General features: G+C 51.7%; 1 protein-coding gene across 2 annotated transcripts in view; it reads right to left on the bottom strand.

The window, feature by feature from the left end:
• The window catches only part of LOC147698808 (E3 ubiquitin-protein ligase TTC3-like), a 1,930,429-nt gene that overhangs the window by 563,361 nt on the left and 1,348,652 nt on the right, over window positions 1-18,416 (bottom strand). The window lies entirely within an intron of this gene.

Genomic DNA, 18,416 nt, shown 5'->3' with positions numbered 1-18,416 from the left:
CCCTTGGTCAAGAGGGCCGAAACTTCCTCTTACAGAAGTTGCAAGTGATCCCCCGACACGCGGTGGTATTGCGGTGGCATGGCTGGAGGGGTCGCCTCGAAGGGGAGGGAGTAGCCCCTTCGGACTATTTGCAGCACCCACCTGTCTGGTTCTGCGGCCTGTGGCTGGCTGGACGTTAGGGGGCGCACCTTCCCTGGCAACGAAAGGGGCGAAAAGCAGAAGTTTGCTGACGTTGGCCCAACAGGCCCAAGGACTTGGCCATAGCCCTGGAGTCCTTAAATCGTCCCAGCGCACTATCCGCTTTGTCACCAAAAAGGCGACGGCCATCAAAGATAAATGTCCATGAGCGTGGCCTGGACATCCCCTGAAAAGTTGGCAGACCTTAGCCAGGCGTGGCAGCGAATCTCCACTGTCGTCGAAATCGCTCTGCCCAGCGAGTCCGTGGTGGCAAGTCCACATCGAATGGAGTACCGCGCTGTATCCCGCCCCTCTGCCAAGGCTTGGGAGAGCCACGTCTGGACCTCCTCCGGACACTGTGGCAGTATGTCCGCAACCGTGTCCCACAGAGTGGGTGTAACGGCCCAAAAGGTAGGCGGTGATGACAGACCGCAGCCTTAAACTCAGGGAGGAGAACAGTTTCTTTCCAAACTGATCATACCTTTTGGATTCCTGATCCGGGGGAGCGGTCGGGAATGCGGATTGGGACGTAGAAGCCTGGATCACCAGGCTCTCGGGGGTGCTGGGTGGTGGCGTTGGGCCACGTTCCGATCCACAGGGAGGCCTGTAGAGGGCTTGGACCAGGTGCCCATCAGAACGTTGGTGAGGGCTTCGTTAAAAAGCAGTAGAGGCTCCGAGGAGCTTGCCTGCGGTTTGAGCACCTCAGTGAGGAGGTTAGTCCTCACGGCCGTGACAGGGAGCTCAAGAGCCAAGGCCTTGGCTGCCCTGTTCAACACCACGCTATAAGTAGCTCCCTCCTCCGTAGCCTAATGAAGGAGGAGAGGCAAATCGAGTGTCGGGCGAAGTGTCCAGACCACTGGCCTCCTCCAGCTCATCTGCCCAGTCCTGGCTCAACTGGCACTGCTGTGCCAGAGGGTCCTCAGACCCCTCCCAGTTCTCCTCGTCATCCATCTCTTGGACAACCAGGTAAAAATGATGGAGCCGGGTCGAAGGTGAAAACCTCACCAATCGAAGTCTGAGACGGCGCCGGTCCGACGCCAAACGCGGACTAAAACTGGGGACGGCGTCGTCCGAAGACTGCGCTGGGAGCGACACCATGGGGGTCAGCGCCAGCAGAGGAGTCGTGAGGTCGACTGGCGACGACCCGGATCCAGGCCTGGATCCTACGGGGCCCTGCAGCGTCGGGACCGAAGTCGACGAGGGCGCCCGCAAGGGCTCCCAGTCGAACCCACGGGGCCCGAAGGCGCCTCGGCAGGATCCGACCGATGGAAGTGAGTCCTCATGGCCACGAGGAAATCACGAATCTCCTCGACGTCGCGTGCTGCCCAGGGCCCGTCGGGTGTGGAGCTGGACGCTGCGCTTGCGGCTCCAGAGAAGCCGCGCGGGCGGTGTCGCCCACGTCGCGCGAGCTTTGGGGTGAGTTAGAAGAAGAATGAAGGGATGACGCCTCTTTGACTTATTTTTCTAATGCCTCGACTTACCGGAGGACTTGGAGCCCGACGAGTGGTGACGATGACACGACGAGCGATGACTGCGGCTCCGCGAATGGTCCTTCAACCTTCTCCTTGACCTGGACCTCCAGCGGTGCGGAGCAGACTGCCGGATCTCGAGCAGCTTGCGGGACCTATATGAGAGGAGGGTCTGCTTCCTATGGTCACCCCCACTTTTTGCTTTTGCTTTACTGGTTTTCGACTTAGATGTGGCTGTGGGCCTGCTAATCAGACCCACACCCCAGATGCACTCTCTCTAAATTCACCATGCACTCTAGTTACATCCACAATTGGTAATTGGTTCACCTTGTCAGCCCCTGTAAAAGTGTACCCTAGGTACTCAGGGCATAGGTGTAACCAAGGCCTACCAGGGGCTGCAGCATGTATTGTGCCACCCCTGGCTGGCCACTCAAATAGACAACTGGATGATCACTCAGCTGGGGCAAGGTCGTGTAATCACCCCTTGCTTAGGTGTAGTATTCCTATACCTACTCACATATAGACACATAGTAACCTGTAAGTCACTCCTATGGCAGGCCTTAACAATCCTGGAGGCAGAGTGCTTGGTTATGTGTGAGATGGTGCTCTAGCATGAGCTGGGTCTGTCTGCAGCTTTCGGAGCCATGTCCTTATAGCTGTTCTATGATACTGCCATATACTCTTAAGTGCATTATGAACCTCGCGGTTAAATGCTAACTTTGGTTTGGCTTTATCAAAACATGTTGTGTAAGGTGTCATGCACTTTGGAATACTACCCCCTCGCCAATTCTGGCGTCGGGGGTAGCATTCCACCCGTCTAGAAGGAGAAGACATGTAAGTTCTGACTATCCCGGTTAAAGTTAACCAGAGCCCCAGCATCACAAAATAGATGCTGCTGCCAGACACAAGTCTGACCTCCTGCTGCTGGGAGTCCTTCCAGTCACGGAGGTTTGGACAGTAGGTTTCCTGCTTGGAGAGGTGCGAGCACCACCCCAGACAGGAGGATGTGTATTGGGACAGGGAGAGCTGAATATATTGAGACACTGCCTGAGGCACATTAGGTGCTTCATGCATACCCCAGTTCAAACCGGTTTCTGGGGCACTCCAGCCCCAGCTCTGGCGCAAAACTGCACAAAGGAAAGGGGGTGTAACCACCCCCCTTCCTGGTCCCACCCATGGGAGGGACCTAGTGAGTAACCCAGCCCCCTTTAGTTGGATAAAGGTAGGAGCTGACCCAGGAGAAATTAGATTAATCCTGGGATCGACTGAAGATGAAACTCTGGACCCTTCGACATTCATCCAAGCTGAAGACTGAAGAATCTCCCTTGTGGCCAAGGAGTGACCACCCTGGGAAACCAGGCACCATACAGCAACTCAACGGCTTGCTTTGTCCCCGTTCCCGCCGGAACCCGAGCACAGAGCCTGACAAGACACCAACTCCTGGATCCCTCTGACCCCACTGCACGACTCCAGCACAACTGAGCCCCGTGGAAGGCGTCGGGACACGTGAAAGCAGGTATCTTGAAAAGTCGACAACTTGCTAACAGCGCAGCTCCTGAGGCCTCCTCGAAGCTGTGCCCTGGGGACTGAGACACCCCGAAAACAAGCTCCACCTGCACCGAAGACCAGCCCTCCATACTCCATGAGATCTGCGCGGGGCCCTTCTGCTTGTGTTCTGCTCGGCGCTGTCCGGTTGCTGGCCCGTTGGCTAGTAGCCCCTGGCGACGATCTTCTTTGAAACTCCATCGCTGGTCTGGTTGCTCCAGACTGGCCCTTGCTTCCCTGCAAAGGTGAAGTACCTCAGACCCTCCTGGTCTGCACCAGAACCTCCTTGTGTATCCTGCGTGGGTTGCCTTTGCTTAGGCTTGTTGGCTCCGATCTTGAAGCCGACCCCTCCATCTGCGAGAACCTTCGTGGGACAGCTCCTCTCCAGCACCTGGTCATCCTCGACGCCTCCTGGTCCGCGTGGCTGCAAGGACAAGCTTCACCCCAGCACCTGATTGCTCCTCGAAGACGTCTGGTTCCTTCCCTGGTTCCACCCGGTCACTGGCTAGTGACCTGGACTCTGTCCCCTCTGCTTTCAGGTCCTCTTCATCCTTATCCACCCTTGGATCCACCCGGACATCTTCCTCCTGGTCGCCTGCAGCATCTTCTTCCGAGGCTCCATAGGAAACGACGAGAAAACCCGACACACTTTGACACCTATGCACCCGCAGCCCGTGAGTAAGGTAACGCGAGTACTTCGGTGCTCCTGTAGGGATTGACTATCCTAGTGTCCAGTTTTGCTAGTTGTGTAATCCTAGTTAGACCGGAAGAGTCCTAAAACTTCATTACTTACCTTTTTGCGTTCTATTGACTCTCGCGTGAGAGTACTGACTCTGCACGTGCCGCCTGTGGGCCTCCTACTCCTAACCTAAGGGTCAGATAGTGTAGCCCCAGCGATCCTCTAGGCCCTAGGCCTTCTCCTTTCCCGAGTCGTGGTTCTTATACCACTTACTTAGTATATGGTTTTACGTGCCCCTAGGGCCTAACTGTAAATTGTGCTATTTAAAGTATTTCTAAGCGTAACTTGTTATGTGCTTTTGCCTCTGATCTCATAAAGAGTTCAGAGGAGTGTGTTAGTAAATAAATACATATATATTTTATATATATCCTTTGTTGTGTCCTTTCATTTGATATTCAAGGGGTTACATATGCTAAAACTGCTGGCTTTATACGCCCTCAGGAGTCTTTTAGCCTAAGACTGTTCTGTCCACGCTACCTCTAGGATAGCTGGTCTATAAGGTTGACTTTACAACCACCACCATAAGCGTTGTTTGGACTGGTGCAAGGTGTTCACTAGAATAGTGAACATCATATACCAGGCCAACTTCTCACAGGACCGCTCCCGCCTAGCCTTCGAAGTCAAGGCCCGGTAGTCGGGGCACGACTTGTCATCGTGGTCGGCCCGAGGCAGTAAAGGCACCGACAGTGGGGGCCGGTCACCGACATCAAGCGGTGACAGGCCTCGCAAGGTTTAAAACCAGGCATCCTACCGGCAGCGTGAGCCGGAATTGATTTGAAAAGGGATCAAAAAAGTTAGTCAAAAAATGACTAGGAGTACTTCTCTTCCCAGATATGCGATTGCTGGCGCGGAAAAAAGAAGAACTGACGTCAGCGCGCGAGGGCGGCGTCCAAGCACTCTGACAACGTCATCCCGGCGATCACGGCGCTGACAATGGACGTGGAGCCGCAGACGACGCTGTAGGAGAGTAGGGTCTGCAATACTATGATCACCCCAGATTTTTGCTTTTTGCTTCACTGGTTTACGACTTTCCCTGGCTGTGGGCCTGCTAATCAGACCCACAGCCTAGCTGTTCTCTCTCTAAATAGACATCCATGTACCTTAGGTGCATTTACAAATTGGTACTGGGCCACCTTAGCAGTCCCTGTACAGTATACCTTAGGTATCCAGGGCATAGGTGTACCCAGGGCCTACAAGGGGCTGCAGCATGTATTATGCCACCCCTGGCTGGCCCTCCAAATCGGACACAACTGGCTGCACGACAGCTGGGGCAAGGTGGTGTAATCACCCTTTGCTTTAGATATAGTATTCCTATATCTAACCCTAAAATGGACACATGTATTCCTATCAGTCACTCCTATGGCAGGCCTTATCAATCCTGAAGGCAGAGTGCTTGGAATTATGTGAGATGGTGCTCTGGCATGAGCTGAGCCCGTTAGCAGCTTGCGGAACCAAGTCCTAATAGCTGTTCCATGATAACGCGTACCATATACTCTTAAGTGCCTTATAATCCTCGCGGTTATTTGCCAACTTTGGTATCGCTTTATCAAAACATGTAGAGTAAGGTGTCATACAAATTGGAATACTAACCCCTAGCCAATTCTGGCGACGGGGTTAGCATTCCACCCTTCTAGAGGGACACGACATGTATGTAACTGTGAACCCCGGTTAAAGCTTAACACAGCCTCAGCTCCACAAAATGGTTTCTGCCACCACAGACACAAGTCTGACCTCCTGCTGCTGGGAGTCCTTCCAGCGAGGAGAGCTCGGACAAAGGGTTTCCTGTCAGGGGCGGTGCTAGCACCATCCCAGACAGGGTTTTGTGTATGCCAGGTAGGCAGGGCTGAGACGAAGGTGACTGCAAGTGGCACCCCGGTGCTCACTGTGCATATGCCGGCTTGAACCAGTTCCAGGGGCACACCAGCCCCTGGGCTGGGGAAAGTCCGGACAAGGGAGAGGGGTGTAACTACCCCCCTCCTGGTCCCACCCATGGGCAGGACCTAGTCGCGTGCCAGCCCCTTTTCTTAGAATAAAGGTAGGAGCGGGCCCCCTTCCCAAATTATATAGTTCTGAATCTTGACTACTTTCCACAAAAGGACTCTTGACTTTTTCTGAAGACTTTCCCTTGTGACTAAGGAGTAGCCACCCTGCACCCGCAGGCACCATCTAAGCATCGCGGTTTGCTTTAAGTCCATCCTCCGGATCAAGACTGCCCAGCTCGACGAGACCCGGATTCCCTGGCATCTCTGACCTCTACCTGCATCATCAGCCCAGCTGAGATTCGTGGGTGTGACGAGACCTGAGGGACCGGCCATCTTCCAATACTGCACAACGCTTAACCAGCACGACCGCCGAGGGATCCTCGAGTGAGTGCTTTGGGGTTTGAGAAGCCCTAACCCTGAGCAGCTCCAGCACCGAAGTCCAGCCCCCCCAGCATCCACGAGATCTGCGTGGGGCGCTTCTGCTCTTTGCTGCTCACCGGGTTGTCCGGTCACTTGCCTGCTGGCTAGTGGCCCTCCTGACGACGAACCACGACGATTACATCGCTGGTCTGGTTGCTCCAGACTGGCCCTTGCTCCCTTCTAAAAGAGGAGCAACCCGGACCCTCCTGGTCCACTCCAGACGCCATCTTGACTCCACCGCGTGGGCTTGACTTTGCCAAGGTTTGTTGCCCCAATCCTGGGTCCAGCATCGCCGACAGCAGACCCCTTCGTGGGACAGCTCGCACCTCCAGCCTGGTCGCCGACAACGCCTCCTGGTCCGAGGGACAGCAGAGTCCAGCGTCGCCCACTCACCTGGTCGAGGTGACTTCATCCGGTGCCTTCCTGGTGCCCACACAATCACTGGCTAGTGATTAAGAACTGAGTCCCCTCTGCTTTCAGGTCGTCTCCATCATCGATCCAGGCTTGGATCACTTTGTACATCATCACTGGTCGCCTGCCAGCAACTTCCTCTTTCAGGCTCCATAGACTGCAACGAGGATTCCCGACGTCTTTTGAACCCTATGCAGCCGCAGCCCCTGGGCTAGGTAACCTGAGCATTTCGGTGCTCCAACGTAGGTTCACTATCTAAGTGTCCAGATCCTTTTTCGTTTTCAGTCTACCTAGTCGGATTCGTCCGGAAACAGTAACTTTCCAAATACTAGCATCCATAGACTTTGTCCCGCATCCCGCGTGAGAGTGCAAACTCTGCACCCGATCTCCCTAGGCCTACTGCTCCTAACCTTAGGGTTCTGTAGTGTAGTCCTAGCGATCCTGAAGCCTCTGGATCTTCTTACTTACCTGCTAGTATTTCGCATTCCACTTTTAGTGTATATGGTTTTTCGTGCCCCTCGGGCATTTGTGTAAATTGTGCAACTTGAAGTATTTTCTTGAGAGTTTTGTATTGTGCTTAGCTCCCTGACTCATAAAGAGTTCAGGGTAGACTTGTTATAAATAAATATCCTTTTATTTTCATAACAACTTGTGTGGTGTCCTTTCACTTGGTGTTCAAGGGGTATATGTGATGGTATAACAGCTGGCTTAACACGCCCTCTAGAGTTTAGCCTAAAGACTGCTCTTGTCCATGCTACTAGGATAGCTGGTCTATAAGGTTGACTTACAACCAATCATCAATAAGGGTCGTTTGGTATGATACACAGTGATCACTAGAATAGTGAGCACTATATATCAGGCCAACTTCTCACAGACGCCTTCTGACGCGCAGAGGTACTGCAACGCAAAACATTCCGGATCCAGTCTGACGCCTGGGGATAGTTTAAGGTAAAGAATCCAACACTAACCTGTTTCTTTCAGATGTTGTCGCGCAGCACCCCGCAGGTGACCTCTGCCCTTTTCCCTGTAGGAACTATACAAGGGATTTGCCTGCTGTTGCTGCTACTGCGGCTGTTGCCTGGCACAAAAGGACAGGTTTTTCCCAAAGCCACGAAACTTGCAGAACTATCCAAACCACCTGGGCTGCGATGGCAGACCCAATGACCTTGCTGTGGCATTACTGTCCTTTTAAAAAACTGCAGCGCCAAATTCACCTTAGCTCCAAACAGGGGAGACCCATCGAATGTTAGATCCAGTAGAGTTGCTTGGACGTCAGTAGAGAACCCTGAAACATACAACCAAGCGTGCCTCCTAATAGCCAGACGATCTCATCACCCTGGCTACCGAATCGGCCGAGTACAGACCAGCCTGTATAATCTGGCGGGCAGCAGCTTGGGCATCTGACAACACCTCTGAGAAATGCCCTTGCACCTCCTTGGGGAATTTTGAGACCACCTCCTTGGCTGAGTCCATGAGGGTGTGGATGTAGTGCCCCAAAAGGCATGTGGCATTCATCGTTCCCAGACGAGAACACCTTCTTTGCCACCTGCTCCATGCGTTTTGACTCTGCAGGCATAGATGAGAAAGAACCTGCAGACTGCCTCAAGGAGCACCAAGCCTGGACAACCAAGGGTGGACAGAAAAGCAGCTGCTGCCCCTCCCACGCTCCGCCCCATCCCCTCTCCATTTATGGACAGATGCACCCACGCGCAGCGTCCACGCGCTACGGCCACGCCGAAGGTGCGCCAAAGGTAAGCCCGTCTACGCCCGTCCGCGCCTGGACCGCGCCCAGCGCCAGTCCCCCTGCCCCTCGCGCTGCCCAGCCCTCCCGCATTACCTACGATGCCGCCACCCTGCTAGCCCTTAACCCCGGTCGCGCCCCCAACTGCGTCCAAGCCGCTCCTGGACACACCCATGGACCTTTCTCTTGCTACTCCTGCAAATTCATCGGCACCGACAACATCTCCGCTACGACCGCACCACAGATTCCCGACCCCAATCACCTACAATGCATCCTTCTCAACACCCGATCGGTCCACAGACACGCCATTGACCTATGGAATCTACTAGACACCATCTCTCCAGACGTCGCCTTCCTAACAGAAACATGGATGAACGCTTCCTCCGCCCCAGACATCACCATTGCCATCCCTGAAGATTATAAGATCACACGCAAGGACCGTACCGGCCACACAGGAGGAGGAATCGCTATCGTCCATAAAAAATCAATCCGCATCTCAACAAGCTCTGACGCCAACCTCGCCAACTCCGAACACCTTCACTTCCAGATCCACATCGACCCCAAGACCACACTCAGAGGCACCCTCCTCTACAGACCACCAGGACCCCGTGCAAAATTCAGTGAAGACATCACGGACTTCATCACTCCACACGCGCTCCCCTCCAAAGACTACATCCTTCTGGGAGACCTCAACTTTCACCTTGAAAAGATCAACGACCGCAACACCACCACCCTCTTTGACAACCTCGCCAACCTCGGACTTAAACAACTGGTCACTGCCCCCACCCACATCGCAGGTCACACACTCGACCCCATCTTCACCTCCAGCAATCATGTCTCCTTCAGCCACACTACGGATCTCCTCTGGACTGACCACAGCTGCGTTCACTTCACCTACAACAAGCCGAAACCCACCAACCACCTCCAACCAACTCTGCAAAGAAACTGGAACAAAATCACCATCGACCAGATCTCCTCATCGCTCCTTCTAAACACCCCAGCCCACTCTTCTAACCCAAACCAAGCCGCCGCCAACTTCACCCTATGGTTATCCAACACCGCCGACACCTTAGCACCACTGAAAAAACGTCAAAGCAAACCTGGCAGCAAGAAGGCCTCGTGGTTCAACGATGATCTTAAGAAGTCCAAGAAACTCTGCCGCTCCCTTGAAAAGGCCTGGAAAAAAGACCCAACCACTAGCACCAAGGACGTGTTCAAAAACGCCACCCGCACACACCACCAACTAATCCGAAAGGCCAAGAAAACAGCATTCAAGGATCGACTTGACAACAACGCCCACAACAGCAAGGAACTTTTCAACATCGTCAAGGAATTTACCAATCCCTCGGCCAACTCCAACGACATCACCCCCTCTCAAGTCCTCTGCGACTCCCTAGCCTCATTCTTCCACAACAAAATCGCAGACATCCACAACAGCTTCGACAACCAACCCGGAGACCAACCCACCCAACCATATGCTGAACATTCTCCCCCCTTGAACACCCTTAACGACTGGAACCAAATCTCCACTGAGGACACCATCCGCCTGATGAACTCCATCCACTCAGGATCCCCCACAGACCCATGTCCTCACCACATCTTCAACAAAGCAGACTCCGTCATAGCACCGCACCTCCGAGACGTCATCAACTGCTCCTTCAACTCCGCCACCTTCCCGGAAAGCTGGAAACACGCTGAACTCACCGCCCTTCTGAAAAAACCCACAGCGGACCCCACCGAGCTCAAAGATTACCGCCCCATTTCGCTCCTTCCATTCCCGGCCAAAGTAATCGAAAAAGCTGTCAACAACCAGCTCGCCGCTTTCCTCGAAGCCAACAAATCCCTCGACTCCTCACAATCTGGCTTCCGAGCAAAACACAGCACTGAGACCGCCCTCATCGCAGCAACAGACGACATTCGAACTCTACTGGACAATGGAGACACAGTCGCCCTCATCCTCCTCGACCTCTCTGCAGCCTTCGACACAGTCTGCCACAGCACCCTTTTACAACGCCTCAGAAACATCGGAATACAAGGAAAAGCACTTGAATGGATCACCTCGTTCCTCACCGGAAGAACCCAGAGAGTCCGCCTTCCACCATTCAAGTCCGAGGCCACTGAAGTCATCTGTGGCGTACCACAAGGATCCTCACTCAGTCCCACCCTCTTCAACGTATACATGAGCCCCCTCGCGACCATCGCCCGCCAACACAACCTCAACATCATCTCTTACGCGGATGACACTCAACTGATCCTTTCTCTCACCAATGACCCCAGCACCGCCAAAACTAACCTACACGAAGGAATGAAAGAAGTTGCCGAATGGATGAAACACAGCCGTCTGAAACTGAACTCAGATAAAACAGAAGTCCTCATCTTAGGTACTTCCCCCTCTGCATGGGACGACTCTTGGTGGCCGGAAGCCCTTGGAAAAGCACCCATCCCGACAGACCACGCACGGAACCTAGGCGTTATCCTGGATTCTTCACTCTCAATGAACAGACAAGTCAGCGCCGTATCCTCATCCTGCTTCAACATTCTTCGCATGCTCAAAAAAACATTTCGCTGGATCCCCACCGAAACCAGAAAAACAGTCACCCATGCTCTGGTCACGAGCCGACTGGACTACGGAAACACCCTCTACGCAGGCACTACCGCTAAACTCCAGAAGAAACTCCAACGAATCCAAAACGCCTCAGCCAGGATCGTATTAGACATCCCGCGCAACGAACACATCTCTGGTCACCTGAAAGACCTCCACTGGCTACCCGTCAACAAGAGGATCACTTTCCGACTGCTAACCCACGCACACAAATCACTCTACGACATCGGACCAGAATGCCTCAACTCACGACTGTCCTTCTACACCCCCTCCCGCCAACTACGTTCTTCCAGCCAGGCCCTCGCCACTGTACCTCGCATCAACAAGACCACCATGGGAGGCAGATCCTTCTCATACCTGGCTGCTAAAACATGGAACTCACTCCCCACTTACCTTCGCCTTACCCAGAACCACCTAGCATTCAGAAAGCAACTTAAAACGTGGATATTTGACAAGTAATCCTCCCCCCTCCCTAAGCGCCTTGAGACCCTCTGGGTATGTAGTGCGCTATATAAATTCTTTGACTTGACTTGACTTGACTTGACCCGGAGCCACCTTGTTCCTCCTTGATATTGTCCTGGAAACCGCTGGAGCAGACATCGGCTTCTGCCAGATATCGAGAATGGGCTCAATCAAAGCCTCAATAAAAGAGGGTAAAGCCTCTGAAATAGAGGAAGGAAAATGGAGCACCTCCGTCAGAATATTAGAATGTGACTCCGCTGAAGGAAGAAGCAATTCCAAGAGATACACAGCCTTCCTGATCACAGCGTGATAAGTGGTCACCTACTGTGTTAGCAGATGAGAGCTCCCATTCAGGAGAGGTGTCCTGGTCAATAGCGTTCAAAATCTGGGCCAGGATCCACAAGCTCTCCTTCCTCATCCTCACCATGCTCCTCCTGGTAGTCTTCTTCCACCAAAAGACTTTGTGCCTCTCTCCGAGAACTCATCCTCGAAACAGGCGTCGGTGGCTCTAGATGCGCCACCGGTGACTTCGGGATCGGTGTCCAAAGGAGGTCCACAGGAACAGGAGTTGACTCCTGTTGAGTCGGCGCCGGTTCGGAACCAGATGGCGCCAAGGAGGGACCATCCAGCGGTACTCACCCCTCCACTGATTGTAACAGCATTGAGAATCTCGGCGTCGGAAGAGGCCAACTCCCAGGACACATAGGCAAGAAAGGCATGAGAAGTGCCTGAGTAAAGTGAGGTTGCAAACCACCCAGGGAATATGCCAACGGACCCATGGGGCCAACAGGCACACCAGTAGGGTTTTCTGCTCTGGCGAACATGCCAAACATTGCATTAAAATAATGCGATGGATCCGAAGCTAGAGTCGGGAAAGCAGGATATATTGGATATGGTACTTCAGGCTCTGAAGCCGCTCAGGGAAGCACCAAATTCGGGCCAGCACTGTAGACAACGGAGCCAGAGGTGGAGTGGTTGTCTTCAGCAACAGTGGATGCGTTGCATCTCTCGGAGCTGGTAGAGTCACTGCTCTCAGAGCCAGAGACGGGACCAGAGTAACCTCAGTTGAAGGAGACAGAAATATCTCATCCCTTCAATGGCACCTGGGACATGGAGAACCCGACTTTGGAGTCACATCCTTTGATGAGCGATGCAGAGAACCATGGTGCAGCTTTTCCTTATGTTTCTTCCATGAACATTGAAGTATGTGGAGTTGACGACTTCGAACCGTACCTTGATCTTCTGTGACCCCACTTTTGCTGCTTGGCCATGAATAGTTTGTCCTCCCTCTCTTTCAGCGCTTTGGGATTCATGGGCTTGCATGAAGTGAACGTATCGATGTTGTGGCTCGATGAAAGACACCATAAACAGTCTCCATGGGGGTCAGTGATAGACATCTGGCCCCCACATTCTCGGCATGGCTTGAAACCTGATTTTCTAGTAGTCATAATCGATGGCTACAAAGCCACGACAATCTGCAACAAAGAAACTCCCAGAACTGTAGAGCCTGTGAAAAAAACAAACGATACGCGTTGATAGTGCGGAAAAAAGGGAACAGACGTCAGCACGCCGACGAGGGCTTCTTATGGCTCCAATGATGTCACACGGAGTCGCGGTCGGAGCATTTCCATTATGACGTCCTCGTTGACGTGGGACAGCTCAGGAAAAAAGTTTCTGTGGAATGCTGTGCACTGGGATAATTCAAAAGGTGAGGAATCCATAGGCAGATGTATCCATCAGAACTATGACAGGTGGGCAAGTTATCCTTGTCTTCCAGGGAATCCTTATCAATAGTCTTAAGCACTGAATAGAGTAGCAAGCTCATCCCACAACGTGCAGACTTAAAAAAGAAAAGAACAGTTCTAACCTTTAACTAAAGAGATTTTTTAATGAAGACTATCCTACTTGAGTGTCTGACTTAACGTCTGAATCCAGGCAGTACTGCCTAGTAAAGGTATGGGCAGATATTCAGGTACTGACTTTACAGATTTTAGAAATTGGTACATTTTCAAACAGAGCTGCTGTAGCAGCCTTTTCTCTAGTAGAGTGTGCTCTAGGCCTAGCTGGTAACTGTTTTTTTGCTAACTGATACATGAAACGATCCATCTGTAAATTGAATGTTTAGAAGACGCTAGGTCTGTGCGAACTGGACTATAGTTAAACAAGCGATCTGATTTTCTGATGATTTTGGTCGTGTCTAAGTAAAAGTTGAAGACCCTCCTAACATCCAATGAATACAGAGATCGTTCAGCTAGATTTGAAGGATTAGGAAAAAAGGTAGGTAGAGAAATAGTTTGATTGATGTGAAACTCCGAGACTACCTTTGGGAGAAAACTAGAGTGAGTCCTTATAACTGCTCTGTTAGAGTGAAAGGCCATATATAACACCAGGAACACAGCTTGGATTTCACTTACCCTACGGGCAGAAGCGATAGCCACCAAAAAAGTCACTTTCCAAGATAGGTGTTGCAAAGAGGCTTTATGGATTGGCTCAAACGGAGAGCCCATCAATTTGGAAAGGACAATGTTTAGTTCTCATTGAGGAGAGGGGTTCTTGACTGGAGGAATTATCTAATTAAGCCCCTCGAGAAAGTTATTTACCTTTTGAATTCTGAAAAAGGAACTTGTGAGTGAGCTTTCCTGTAAGCTGTAATGGCTACAAGGTGTACTCTGATGGATGAGAACTGTAATGCTGATTTTGCCAAGTGAAGGAGATAGGGAATGAGCACATCCTCCTGAAAACAAATTAGCTTATGCTTATTTATGTGTGCACCACAAACAAAATCTTTTCCATTTAAAAGTTTAAGAACGTCTAGTGGAAGGCTCCTAGCCTCCTTAAGAATGTCTATACACTCCTTCGGAAACTTTAAATGTCCCTATTGGAGGAATCAGGAGCCATGCTGCCAAGTTCAGGGAGGAGAGGTTGGGATGAAATATCTGTCCCCCATACTTAGGAAGGAGATCCTGTCGACAGGGAAGTCTCTTGTGGAGCCTCTCCTAAGATGTAGCGGGTCTACGAACCACCATTGCGGAGGCCACTCTGGGGCCATGAGAATCATCCTGGTGCCCTCCTGAAGAGGCAGCCGGATCATAGGATAAATGCTCACTGCCAGAAGTTCAAGGTACCACTCTCTCCTCACCCACTCCAGTGCCACTAGGATGGCTTGGGCTTAGTCTTTCTTCAGATTTTTCACTACTCTGGACAGTAGAGGTAGGCACAGAAAGGCGTTCAGGAGTCCAGAGCACCAGTTAAGGTGAAAGGGGCCTCCAAAAAAGAACCACTGTGGGAACTACAACACGCAGAGATTTAGATGCTGCACATTCACAGTAGTGATAGATAGGCTTCTCCCCACTGTTGAAAGAGCACCCTGCACCACCTTCGAGGGCAACTGCCATTCGTGATCCACTAATCACTGCTGCCAGAGTTTACCTCCTTTGGCGTTTAAAGATCCTGCCTTGTGTTTGGTGACCAAAGAGATGCCCTGAGCACTCAGCCATTTCCAAAGACCTACGGCCTCGTGAAACAGGACCCAGGGCGGCCACCACCTCGCAGTCTCCTTTGACGCGTGGATGGAGGTCAACATGGTGCTGAGCCCACTGAAAATTCAGATCCCACAGCAGAGCCTGCATGGGCCACCTGTCATGGTCCATAAACAGGATGCAGGCCGTGAAGAGACCTAGAAGCTTCTGGCCAGCTCTCAATGAGACCCAGATCAAGGGTTGAAACATCAGGATCATAGTTCTAATGCCCTTGATTTGTTGAAAGGGAGGAAAGGCTTGGACGAGCACAGTTTCCAGGATGGCCCCTCTGAACAAGAGCAGTTGTGAACAAAACAGATATGACTTCAGCACATTGATGTAGAAACCCACAATCTTATCAGGTCAAATGTTGTCTGGAGGTGGCAGATGACTGAGGCAAACAGTATTTTAGAAGCCAGTCATAGAGGTTTGCCAATACTTTTACTACCAACCTCAATAGATGGGCTGCAATCACCACCATAACTTTTGTGAACACTTGTGACGCCCTGGTAAGGCCAAAGGGGGGCACTGAGAATTGAAAGTGCACATGACCTACCTGAAACAGCAGGTAGTGTCTGTGGGAGTGAAGGGCAGGATTGAGAAAATAAGCGTTCTGCAAATACAATGTTACCATCCAGTCTCCTAGTGACAGGGCAGGCAGAACGTATGCCAGAGCGAGAATTCTGAACTTGTCCTTCAAAAGGAAGAAGTTCAGAGTGCAAAGATCGAGGACAGGCCACAGGCCTCTGTCCTTTTCAGCACCTGGAAACAACCTGAAAAACCACCAGTCCTGATCTATTGTGCCAGCACCCTCTCTATTGCTCCTTCAGTCAAGAGAGCCTAAAAGTCTGCATAGACAAGTGGCCCTCTGAAAAGTGTTGTGGTGCTGGAGGTATGTCCAGTGTTAGACCTGGCACCATTGGCGTGGGTCTCCCTTCCATGTTTGCTGTTGCCTCGTGTTTTTGCTGGTGCTAGATGCTTTGGGCACTGTGCCACTGCTGTCCAGTGCCACGGTACAATTTCTCCCTATTGTAAATTGATGTATGGATTAGTGGTTCCATGTTTGGCTATTTGGTTTACTTGTCAGACCCTAGTCTAGTGCACTGAGTGTGCCAGGGCGTGTAATCCAAATTCTGCTGGTGGGCCTGCAGCACTGGCTGTGCCACCCACAGAAGCAGCCTTGAAAAATGTGTCTAGGATCTGCCATTTCAGAGCCTGCGTGCAGTCTGGTACTGTCATGCTGACTGGGCACCCACTTTCCAGTCCCTAAACCATCCCTTTTCTTCAAATCAGTCACCCCCATGGTAGGCCCAAGGGCAGGGTGCATTGTAAGTATAAGGTAGGACAAGCCCAGATGTGTGTGGCATGTCCTAATAGTGAATTGCAGCCATTTTCGTTTTTCACTATTGCAAGGCTACGTGTTCTCCATAGGCCAGAATGGGCTATTAGAATTGTTACATTTTATAATCCTAACAGGCTCAAAGAACGTGGTAGAAATCGGAGATTAGTATGCCTGGACTGAATAATAAAATACATCTTTTAGAAAAGTTTATTTTAATATTCTGTTTGCAAATACCACTTTTAGAAAGTAGGTCTCTGCATGTCTAACCATTCAAACCTGCCTCTGCTAGTTTGTGTATTCCTATGTCTGGTTTCTGTGAGTGACAGGGCTGGGGAATTCCAGGAGACAGGCTGAGTCACCCAGTGGTGAATAGAGAGATCTGCATCCAGATGGGAGGGAGGAGTGCACCTGAACTCTGAATAGGGCTGTGCCTGCCTTCCACAATGCTGGCTCCACCCCCTGGGAGCGGCTTATGTCTCTGCCCTGCACACTGAAAGAAGAGAAGGAAGACTGTCAACAGAGTACTCCAGAACTGTACTTGTCTTCAACAATGCTAGCTCCACCTCCTGTGAGCGTCTGATGTTTCTGCCCTGTACTGTGATAGGAAAGGAGAAGTCTGGTAAAGTGCTCAGGAACTGGTTTGGACTAGGCACAGGCCCCTCTCCCTTCGGAGAAAAAAGGATTTTGGGGTATAAGTATTGGGACCCTGCTCCCAAGAAATTAGATCACTTTTGGACTACAAGAAGAAACCTTTACTGAGGAGAGGAACCTGAAGAAACGGAGGAGAGACTATTCCCAAGCTGAAGTGCTGCTTGGGGGATTGGCCTGCAGTGGTTGCCTTACTGCCAACGAAAGGAGAAAGGAATTTTGTGTTCTTTGCTTTCAACTTGTGAAGGATCTCCAAGGGCTTGGAAAAGAGCTTGCCTTCTGCTTAAGTCTCAGGGACAACAGACTTCAACCCCCAGCTCCCCAGAGTTCTTGTGGAAGTGCCTGCTGCTGTTTTGGGCCTTCTGAGGAACTGCGTGTGGCAAGGAGCTGGAAGCGCGACTCAACAAGAAGAAGCGTGTCGCCGTCGCTGTGCCTGCCATCGCAACTTCAGAGAAAGGAGGGTGTCGCCGCTGGAACTGTTGCACTGCACCGCATCGAAGAGAAGTGTGCCGCAACGAAGAGGAAGCATGTCGCTGTTGCTGCTGCTGCAGTCGCAACTCCAAAGAAGGGGGGTGTCGCCGCTGTGGTTGTCGCACTGCACAGCATCAGGAGAAGAATCTCGCAACAAGGTCGGAGCGTGTCGCCGTCGCTGTGCCTGCCGTCGCAACTCCAAAGAAGGAGGGTGTCGCCGCTGTGGTTGTCGCACTGCACCGCATCAGGAGAAGAATCTCGCAACAAGGTCGGAGCGTGTCGCCGTCGCAACTCCAAAGAAGGAGGGTGTCGCTGCTGTAACTGTCGCACTGCACCGCATCCACCAAGAGCACCTCGCATCCCGAGAAGCGTGCAGCCATCGCATCTTGAATGTCGCCGCTGTAGTTGTTGCATCGTGCGGAAGCTTCACGCATCGTGGAGAAGAGCGTCGCCACTGGAGCTGTTGCCGTCGCATCGTAAAGGTGTCGCTGCTGCAGTCCACGCATCGAACCGAGAGTTTCCCGCATCCCCGAAAAGCGTGCCGCATCTGGAAGATCTTCACGTCTTTATTTCTTTGTATCTGAACTTTACCGCATTTCCCATCGCTGCAACATTGCTTGTCGTGGAAGCGCAACGCAACTTAAGGTACATTGACACAGAGTGTTGCATCTAAGAACTGAACTGAACTAAGCTTAAATCTACCATCTTAAAGTAATGTGGTAACTCTATATAAAGTCTACTTATTTTTTATATAAAACCTGTGTGGTGTCCATTTGTAGTGTTGTCACTGGGTTACTGTATGTGGTCACAACTGCTTAACTTAGAACGCCTCTGAAATAAAGCCTTGACTGCTCTCGCCACGCTACCTTGAGGGTGAGCAGGGGTTATT

This window comes from Lissotriton vulgaris, chromosome 8 (genome assembly GCF_964263255.1).
Source record: "Lissotriton vulgaris chromosome 8, aLisVul1.2, whole genome shotgun sequence".
Taxonomy (NCBI): domain Eukaryota; kingdom Metazoa; phylum Chordata; class Amphibia; order Caudata; family Salamandridae; genus Lissotriton; species Lissotriton vulgaris.
The sequence above is the reverse complement of the archived record's forward strand: the minus strand, read 5'-3'. Positions and strand labels throughout refer to the sequence as shown.